Source organism: Oncorhynchus kisutch, linkage group LG30, assembly GCF_002021735.2.
Source record: "Oncorhynchus kisutch isolate 150728-3 linkage group LG30, Okis_V2, whole genome shotgun sequence".
NCBI lineage: Eukaryota > Metazoa > Chordata > Actinopteri > Salmoniformes > Salmonidae > Oncorhynchus > Oncorhynchus kisutch.
This window is the reverse complement of record NC_034203.2, coordinates 31,267,570-31,279,028: the sequence shown is the minus strand read 5'-3', so window position 1 is coordinate 31,279,028 and position 11,459 is coordinate 31,267,570.

Sequence of the window (11,459 nt, the reverse complement as noted above, 5' to 3'; positions counted from 1 at the left end):
GTTGATGTTATTCATGTTAAATTGATTGCATATGCAACACGTAAATGTGTTTTAATAGCCCTAATATTTGACTGAATACAATTACTAGTATTTTCCCGTGTTTTATCCCATGGCACCAGAGAGATCTTCATATCCAGTCAAGATAGTTTTGAACAAGCAGAAGAGTAGTTCACAGTGGAGAGGTGGAGAGATGGCTGTTGAAGGGGACTCTCAACCCAAGGTGTGATACATCACATTTTAAAATGACAGTTCTGATATTGGAATATCATGACAATTTACTTCTTTTGTGTGATTCATGAGTATGAAAAGCATTAGACATGGTGTTTCCAGAGTAATAACCTCAGTCCCTGTTACAGCCTACAGATGTGGAGCAGAGAGTGGAGACTGAACCCATACTGATCAAAGATGAGGAGACAGCAGAGGATGTGTGGAAGACTGACCCTCAGGAAGAGTTCAGGATCACTGGAGAGGGTGGGTGTGACCATAAGGGGTACTGCTCTGTCTGTCTATGGAAGACTGTGTGGGTGTGGCGGTATACACGTTCCAAATTACATTGGTGTTTTATGTTCTGGTATACGTAGAGCACGGACACAGTCAGTTCTAAAGCAGTCATGTTTTGCAACTGTTAAGGGTCTTTTGTAATGTTTATTTTATGTTTTTCCCCAAATCTTTAGAGTCTGGTTCCAAGCCTGGGAAACCACCATCCTTTGAGCAACAGCTCTGTGATGAGGACTTCATCACGCAACCCAATATATCTCCCAGAGACTCAGTGGAACATTACCCCAATTCTGATCGTCCAGAGGAACCAGGAACACCCCGGCTCGCATCTACAGAGGTGTTCAGCACAGAGCAGCACCGGCCAGACGAGGACTCACTAGACCTAGTGATGGTGAAGAATGAGAAAGAGGAGGAGCTGGATCAGACCATGACCCTGGCAGGACCTGACCAGTTTGTCATGGATGAGACTGATGGGCAGCTGTTGACCTCTGTGGATCCAGGCAGAGACACTGACCCTGATGGCCACCCAGATTTCTCTTTTCATTCAACAGAAGAGTACTCTCAGAATATCTCAATTTTCCCATCTCATAGTGGGCTGTCATCTGTTCCTACTATGAGGGATGATGTAGGGCCGTTGCTTCACTCTTCTATATGGAAACCACATGCTAACGTGTTCAGTTCAGCAAAACACATGAAAAGACATGTCAGGACATTGGCTGATGAGACTAGACAACAGATGCCAGAGGGACAGAGCAGTGAGATGCTGAACTCCAATAATGAAGGAAATAGTTTAGCTCTACAGTCAAGGCAGCATCAATACAGGGCTTCAGAAGCAACAGTGAGATTGAGTGAGTGCACGACAGGGTCAAACATGGCCACCACCTCCACCTTCTCTGGATACAGCCTGAGTCACAGTAGTTTTAACATGGTGAAGAGAATGAGGACTCAGTGGAGGTCGGGCGGCACCACCGAGAGGCGTTTCAGCTGCACCTTCTGTGGGAAGAGCTTCCCACGTTTCTGGCAGCTAAAAGAACACCTCCGGAGTCACACCGGAGAGAAACCGTACACCTGTGAACAGTGTGGCAGGAGTTTCACCAAGCAATGCAACCTGATCAGACATGCTGTAGTCCACAGCGGCGAGAAGCCCTACAAGTGCACACAGTGTGGGAAATGCTTCCCCCAGCGCTCTGGTATGAAGTCACATCAGAGAACTCACATAGGAGAGAGTCCAGTGTCTCATTACGGGGCACCCACATACCCAGGGGATCCACACACAAGTTTAATGTTGTCTCAGACCAAATGGAACAAATAGTTCATACTTGCGTAGTTCATTCTGTAACACTTTATGGGTAAATGTAGTACAGAAGGTAAAATGGTGTTCATGTTTGTCAAATCTTTGAAATTGTTACATGTTGCGTTTTAAAGTTTTATGGTACGTATTGCTTTTTTGTTTTTACACTTACAGATCATTTCAAAATGTTTCAATTCTTTCCATAACAATGTGAAGAGAGGTTTGTTCTCTGCCTGCTTCATTTTATGGATAAAGAATCTGCCATGAAAAATAAACTAACAATGAAAGTTAAATCAGGGGTCCATATAATTTGCAGTTTTTCTTAAAATAAAATCTAACTCACTCCAATCTTGTAACATAACAGTCCCAAAATAAATGGTCAAGAGTCTCTGGGTCACAACCACAAAATACACATTTGTTATCAATAGCAATTTTGAATCTGTACAATAATGGTCTTTAGAGGGTAGATTCTGTGAATGAGTTTGTATGATACTTCTTTCATCTTATTATTAGATACACAATATTTGACAGACAACGAGACTTTGTTCTAGTTCGCTTGTAGTCCTAAATTCTAAAGATTTGGGCGAAAAAACCATTTGTAATGTTTCTTAATATTTATGCCCAAATCTTTAGAATCTGGTTTCAAGCCTGGGAAACCACCATCCTTTGAGCAACAGCACCGTGATGAGGACTTCATCACACAACCCAACATATCTTCTGAACACTCAGTGGAACATTACCCCAATTCTGATTGTCCAGAGGAACCAGGAACACCCCGGCTCGCATCTACAGAGGTGTTCAGTACAGAGCAGCACAGGCCAGCCGAGGACGAGGACTCACTAGACCTAGTGAAGGATGAGGAGCTGAAACAGACCACGACCCTGGTAGGACCTAACCAGTTTGTTATGGATGAGTCTGGTGGGCAGCTGTTGACCTCTGTGGATCCAGGCAGAGACACTGACCCCACTGATCCCTCAGTGGAGATCAGGCGGCACCACCGAGAGGCGTTTCAGCTGCACCTTCTGCCATTTCAAAGAATACCTCCGGAGTCACACCGGAGAGAAACCGTACACCTGCGAACAGTGTGGCGGGAGTTTCACCCAGCAGTGCAACCTGATCAGACATGATCCACAGTGGGGAGAAATCCTACAAGTGCACACAGTGTGGGAAATGCTTCCCCCAGCGTTCTGGTATGAAGTCACATCAGAGAACTCACATAGGAGAGAGTCCAGTGTCTTAGTACGGGGCACCTGCATACCCAGGGGATCCACACACAAGTTTAATGTTGTCTCAGACCAGATGGAACAAATAGTTCATAATTACATAGTAACACTTTCTATGTGAAAAATACAATACGTACGTTTTTAGAAATTTTGACAAGCTTTTCCTCTTTTAATTTAACTAGGCAAGTCAGTTGGGCTGTCGTTTCTGAGATACTGGATCCAGCGCTCCTGGCACAGATGATCATACCACGCTCAAAGTCCCTTGGGTCACTCGTTTTGGCCATTCTAACATGCAATCAAATGGTAACTTTTATTTTTCCTTTATTTAACTAGGCAAGTCAGTTTAGAGCAAATGAACTGAATGCCTCCTGTCTGCCTGCTTTATATAGCAAGCCACTGTCTTTAGGAGCGATCCATTTTTTGTGAATACTGTGGTGTACCTTTAAACTGGCCTGTGAGTATATAATGAAATTAAGATTACATGAAACTGGTTTATCGACCTTGTTCCCCAGCTGTGTCATACAAGTTATATCCATTTTCCTTGGGAGTAAATACCATACCACCGTTTCAGAATGGTTTCATTAGGTTGTGTGGAGAATGGAAAAGACAATATTAATGACAATATTTGATCATATATAAACTGAGTTATGAATGGTTGAAGAAAGTGTTTTGTATTTTACCACAGTGCATTTAAATGCATATACAGTGCCTCAAAGACAGTATTCATACCCCTTGACGTACATATTTTGTGTTAGTCTGAATTAAAAATGGATTAAATTGATATTTTTTCTCACTCATCTACCCACTTTACCCCATGATGACAAAGTGAAAACATGTTTTTAGAAATGTTTGTTGATTTATTGAAAATGAAATACAGAAATATCTCAATTACATGAGTATTCACACACCTGAGTTACCTTTGGCAACGATTACAGCTGTGAGCCTTTCTGGATAAGTCCCTAAGAGCTGTACAATATATGCAGATTATTATTTTTTAAATTCTTCAAGGTTGTCGAGTTGGTTGTTGATCATTGATCATAGATTTTCAAGCCAATTTAAGTCAATTGTAACTAGGCCACTCAGGAACATTCGATGTCGTCTTCGTAAGCAACTCCGGTGTATATTTGGCCTTGTTTTAGGTGTTTTGTCCTGCTGAAAGGTGAACTTGTCTTCCAGTGTCTGTTGGAAAGCAGACAACCAGGATTTACTCTAGGACTTTGCCAGTGCTTAGCTCTATTACAATTTTATCCTAAAAAACTCCCTATTACTTGCCGATGACAAGCATACCCATAACATGCAGCCACCACCATGCTTGAAAATATGAAGAGGGGTACTCAGTGATGTGAAGGATTTGCCCCAAACATAACGCTTTGCATTCAGGACATGAAGTTAATTTCTTTCAAAAATGTTTTTGCCGTTTTACTTTACTGCCTTATTGCAAACAGGATGCATATTTTGTAATATTTTTAATTCTGTACCGGCTTCCTTTTCACTCTGTCATTTATGTTAGTATTGTGAAGTAACTACAATGTTGTTGATCAATTCTGTAACTGTTTTAAAGTCACCATTGGCCTCATGGTGAAATCCCTGAGCGGTTTCCTTCCTCTTCAGCAACTGAGTTAGGAAGGACACCTATATCTTTGTAGTGACTGGGGGGTGTATTGATACACCATCCAAAGTATAATGAGTAACTTCACCATGCTCAGTGTTATTCAATGTCTGCTTTTTTTTTACCTGTCTTCTAATGGGTGCCCTTCTTTGCAAGGCATTGGAAAACCTCCCTGGTCTTTATGGTTGAAATTCACTGCTCGTCTAGGGACCTTACAATTATCTGTATGTGTTGAGTACAGAGATGAGCTAGGCATTCAAAAATCATGTTAAACACTAATCCATTCAACTTATTATGTGACTTGTTAAGCAAATGTTTACTCCTGAACTTATTTAGGCTTGCCATAACAAAGGAGTTGAATACGTATTGACTCAATACAAAAAACAAAAAAAACATAATTCCACTTTGACATTATGGGGTATGTGTGACAAAAATGTCAATTTAATCAATTTTAAATTCAGGCTTTAATGCAACAAAATATAGAAAACGAATACTTTCTGAAGCCACTGTAGACTTTTATGCATTTATAACCATGTGAGCCACAGCACTGCACTCTCCCGTACATGTAGCTATATCTATTTACTTAAAACAGAAGACATTTTACTATCAACAGTTGTAAAAAAAAAAATGTCAATAGATATGGCTGCCCTACATGCAGACTAGACTACCCCAACCGGCCGCAAGAAGGCAGTATTATTCCTTTTACGTCGTTGATAAGCTCACAAACGACGTAAAAGGAATAATACAACGAAAGATTTGTCTAACTAAACCAAGATCGAACACAACTTGTCGTTTCTAAATGAAACAAATTAGTCATAGTGGGCAGAACGAGCAAGGAGGTGGGCAGAGCCAAGCATGCGCTAGTGATATCTTATTGGCACGTTATTGGCGTCTGCATATATCCGTTAGGGAACGCCTACTCTGAAGTGCGCATGTGCAATAACTCGATACGCCTTTGCGCTCCTAAACAGTGCGATTTTTTTTAACAACTTTTGCAAAAGGTAAAGTCTACAAAACTTAGTCCACTCTGTTGATAATGTTCTGTTTTTGTGAACAGAAAACTGCATTGAGATCAAATGTTTAATTGATTAGAAAATGTTTGCCAACATTCTGCAAATTATCTTCTTCCATTACCCGCCAGTTGGCTTCCTCTCCCCACCATATTTGGTAGTGAGTGGAAACGCCAACCGGATGCTTCACATTTATACATCCAGTGAAATATCTCTCATTATTCTATCTGTGATACCGCTGTCTTGCGACCGGTTGGGCTAGAATACGCTTTAGTCACGCAGGCGCTACTTTGAAACGAAAGCGAGGCTGACGTGGGAAACCACCGGAAGTTGTTAGTCAAAACAATGGCGTGGGCTAGTTTAAAACTGTTCAAATCAAATTTTATTTGTCACATGCGCAAAATACAACAGGTGTAGACCTTACAGTGAAATGCATACTTACAAGCCCTTAACCAACAAAGCAGTTAAAAAAAAATATTATATATATAAAATAACTGTAGCAAGGCTATATACAGTGGGTTCCGGTACCGAGTCAATGTGCGGTGTCACCGGTTATTCGAGGTAATTGAGGTAATATGTACATGTAGGTAGAAGTAAAGTGACTATGCATGGCTAATAAACAGAGTAGCAGCAGTGTAAAAATGGGGGTGGGGACAATGCAAATAGTATGGGTAGCCATTTGATTAACTGTTCAAGAGTCTTATGGCTTGGGCATAAAAGCTGTTAAGAAGCCTTTTTGACCTAGACTTGGCGCTCTGGTACCACTTGCCGTGCGATAGCAGAGAGAACAGTCTAGCCTATGACTAGGGTGGCTGGAGTCTTTGGCAATTTTTGGGCCTTCCTCTGACACCGCCTGGTATAGAGGTCCTGGGTGGCAAGAAGCTTGACCCCAGTGATGCACTGGGGCCGTACGCACCACCCTCTGTAGTGCCTTGCAATCGGAGGCCGAGCAGTTGGCATACCAGGTCGTGATGCAACCAGTTTTTTCAGTCTCCTGAGGGTGAATAGGAGTTGTTGTGCCCTCTTCACGACTGTCTTGGTGTGTTTGGACCATGACAGTTTGTTGGTGATGTGGACACCAAGGAATTTGATGTTCTCAACCTGCTGCACTACAGCACCATTGATGATAATGGGGGCGTTTTCGGTCCTCCTTTTTCTGTAGTCCACAATCATCTCCTTTGTCTTGATCACATTGAGGGAGAGTTTTTTTTATCCTGGCACCTCACTGCCAGGTCTCATCGTTGTTGGTGATCAGGCCTGTTGTGTTGTTGTCATGGCAAACTTGATAGTGTTGGAGTCGTACCTGGCCATGTAGTCATGGGTGAACATGGAGTACTGGAGGGGACTAAGCACGCACCCCTGAAGGGCCCCTGTGTTGCGGATCAGTGTGGCAGATGTGTTGTTACCTACCCTTACCACCTGGGGGCTGCCCGTCAGGAAGTCCAGGATCCAGTTGCAGAGGGAGGTGTTTAGTCCCAGGGTCCTTAGCTTACTGATCAGCTTCGTGGGCATTATGGTGTTGAACATTGAGCTGTAGTCAATGAACAGCATTCTCACATAGGTGTTCCTTTTGTCCAGGTGGGAAAGGGCAGTGTAGAATGCAAAAGAGATTGCATAATGCAATCCGTGCTTCTACACCTGCATTGCTTGCTGTTTGGGGTTTTAGGCTGGGTTTCTGTACAGCACTTTGAGATATCAGCTGATGTACGAAGGGCTATATAAATAAATTTGATTTGATTTGATCATCTGTGGATCTGTAGGGGTGGTATGCAAATTGGAGTGGGTCTAGGGTTTCTGGGATAATGGTGTTGATGTGAGCCATGACCAGCCTTTCAAAGCACTTCATGGCTACAGATGTGAGTGCTACGGGTCGGTAGTCATTTAGGCAGGTTACCTTGGTGTTCTTAGGCACAGGGACGATGGTGGTCTGCTTGAAACATGTTGGTATTACAGACTCGGTCAGGGACAGGTTGAAAATGTCAGTGAAGACACTTGCCAGTTAGTCAGCGCATGCTCGGAGTACACGTCTTGGTAATCCGTCTGGCCCTGCGACCTGTTGACCTGTTTAAAGGTCTTATATCGGCTACGGAGAACATGATCACACCGTCATCCAGAACAACTTATGCTCTCATACATCGACTTATATCAATAAATGGGCAGATGAAGATGGCAGACTGCTCAAGGCAGTCCAACTGAAAGGTTACAGTAACTGGATCGAGGGTTACGTTCACGATGTACAAGGTAAGATTATGTATATGTGGGTTTTTTTTGCAGACATTTTGTTGCTAACTCGGTAGCTACTGTTAACAGTAGTTGGCTAACGTAATGTCGTACGTAGGCTGAAAAAGGTGTAAAGTTGCCATTTTAACATGTCTTATTTGACAATATTGCTGAATGTTTTCAGCTATTGCTACATCCAACCTTTGTAGCTAAGTAGTTAGCTAATGTTTCCTGTTTTGTTGTGGCTGTGCTTACCATCTTTGTTTAAGACTCAAGTATGGTTTCACAGTCAGGAGTGAGTGAGGCAGGTGTAGGGTGCATTCGTAAATTCCCTCTGGCTATCTACTCCGATTTCAGACCACTCTCGTCTGAGTGTGCCAGAGTGCAGAATAACAGATTTATTTATGAGCGCTCAACACCCATTGAATATGGCCGGTGTCAGTAAATGTTAGCAAAAAAAGTGTAATTCAATTATTGCTTGCAGCCCAGTTAGTCATCAACGCTCTGGATAACATGAAAACAGCCTATCCAGCTCTGCTAGGGCGAGTAAAATTAAATCTAATCACATTTCATTGGTCACATATGCGAAATGCTTGTGCTTCTAGTTCCGACAGTGCAGTAATATCTAACAGTAATCTAACAATTCAACAACAACTACCTAATACACACAAATCTAAGTAAAGGGATGGAATAAGAATATATACATATAAATATATGGATGAGCGATGATCGAGCGGCATTGGCAAGACGCAATAGATGGTATAAAATACAGTATATACAGTTGAAGTCAAAAGTTAACATACACTTAGGTTGGAGTCATTAAAACTCGTTTTTCAACCACTCCACAAATTTATTGTTTTAACAAACAAGTCTGTTTGGCAAGTCGGTTAGGACATCTACTTTGTGCATGACACAAGTCATTTTTCCAACAATTGTTAATTCACTGTATCACACATCCAGTGGGTCAGAAGTTTAAATACACTAAGTTGACTGTGCCAGAAACAGCTTGGAAAATTCCAGAATATGATCTCATGGCTTTCAAAGCTTCTGATAGACATAATTTGAGTCAATTGGAGGTGTACCTGTGGATGTATTTCAAGGTGTCTTTGCTTGACAAAGAGGAAAATCAAAATAAATCAGCAAACAAATTGTAGACCTCCACAAGTCTGGTTCACCCTTGGGAGCAATTTCCAAACGCCTGAAGGTACCACGTTCATCTGTACAAACAATAGTACACAAGTATAAATACCATGGGACCACGCAGCCGTCATACCGCTCCGGAAGAAGACGCGTTCTGTCTCCTAGAGATGAACGTAGTTTGGTGGGAAAGTGCAAATCAACCCCAGAACAACAGCAAAGGACCTTGTGAAGATGCTGGAGGTAACAGGTACAAAAGTATCTATATCCACAGTAAAACAAGTCCTATATCGACATAACCTGAAAGGCTGCTCAGCAAGGAAGAAGCCATTACTCCAAAACCGCCATAAAAAAGCCAGACTACAATTTGCAACTGCACATGGGGACAAAAATCTTACTTTTTGGAGAAATGTCCTCTGGTCTGATGAAACAAAAATAGAATTGTTTGGCCATAATGACCATCGTTATGTTTGGAGGAAAAAGGGGGAAGCTTGCAAGCCCAAGAACACCATCCCAACCGTGATCACGGGGATGGCAGCATCATGTTGTGGGGTGCTTTGCTGCAGGAGGGACTGGTGCACTTCACAAAATAGATGGCATCATGAGGCTGGAAAATTATGTGGATATATTGAAGCAACATCTCAAGACAGTAAGGAAGTTAAAGCTTGCTCGCAAATCAAATGGGTCTTCCAAATGGACAATGACCCCAAGCATACTTCCAAAGTTGTAGCAAAATGGCTTAAAGACAACAGAGTCAAGGTATTGGAGTGGCCATCACAAAGCCCTGACCTCAATCATATAGAACATTTGTGGGTAGAACTGAAAAAGTGTGTGCGAGCAAGGAGGCCTACAAACCTGACTCAGTTACAACTTATTGTGGGAAGCTTGTGAAGGCTACCTGAAATGTTTGACCCAAGTTAAACAGTTTAAAGGCAAGGCTACTAAATACTCATTTAGTGTATGCAAACTTCTGACCCACTGGGAATGTGATGAAATAAATAAAAGCTGAAATAAGTCATTCTCTCTACTATTATTCTGGCATTTCACATTCTTAAAATAAAGTGGTTATCCTAAATGACCTAAAACAGAATTTATTAGGATTAAATGTCAGAATTGTGAAAAACTGAGTTTAAATGTATTTGGCTAAGGTGTATGTAAATTATGACTTCAACTGTACATATGAGATGAGTAAATGCAAGATATGTAAACATGATTAAAGTGACTAAAATATTCAGTGAGGTGTTCTAACATTAGCCCGTTAGCTTGGGTGCTTGACTGAGTTTGAGGTTAGAACGCATCCAGTGTGCGCTCTGAATGCTCTAAAGAGCCTAACGCTCTGAATTTACGAACACCCAGAGTGCGCTCTGGCACTCCAGATTGAATTTACGAACGATTTTGCTCAATGTGAAATAATGATCCGTACATAATTCATGTAGTTTGCTGGTCAGTTAGGTAAATGGGGGTTTTTCAGTTGAATATGTCAGTTTCTACGTGGAAATTAGGATAAAATTACTTTAGAATAATCCGGATAATGAGTTTGGATGCAAGACTCGAATTGTGGTGCTATGTGTTCTAGTCGTGCGCTAAAATGCCACGAACTGTGCGATATGTGTGTAAAATGTAGAACATTTTTATTTGCATCCAGAATAATAAATTGTTCAAATAATTAAATGCCACTTTCTCTGAAATGACATGCCTTTGTATTCAAGTTCAACCTGTTTCAATTCGCAACATGATTTCAATTATGCTTGCTAAACACGCTGCTGAAATGCAAATGTTTATGGATTTAATTAGATTTAATATACCAAATTTAATAATTTTGGCCCTACCAGAAAGTTACAATAACAATACTTTGTAGTCTTTAAAAACATTGTTGAAAATCCGTAAATCTATGCAATAATCAAACCTTTTTGATATTCATTTCAGGCAAGTACTCTGTTATGCATTGTTCTCCTTTTGGCTTCTCCTTTGTTTTAGCCTAAGTTGAAAAGAATAATAACAATTTAACCTTTATTTAACTAGACAAGTCAGTTAACAAATTATTATTTACAATGATGGCCTAACCCGGGTCAATTGTACACTGCCCTATGGTACTCCCAATCATGGCCGGATGTGATACAGCCTGGATAAGTTCATGCATTATGGAATTGTATGGACAATCCATATCATTCTGTTCTTTCTGTGACCCTTATGGTGTATTGAAATAAATATTAGGCCAACTTGTCTAACTCAAGTCTCTATTTTTTTCCCCCAGGTGGAGTTCTCCTCTGAAAGTCCATTCTTCATGGAGACTAAATACAACTGCAAAGCTGGCCAGGGACAGTGCAACCATGCCATCGGTTTACTGTAAACCTTAGCTCATTACAATAAATTGTGCTACACCTCTGCTCCACCAACAGATCTCTAAAGATCCTTGCCTCAAACATTCCCCCACATATGGCAGGCCTGAATTCCAAACCTGTAAAGACAGT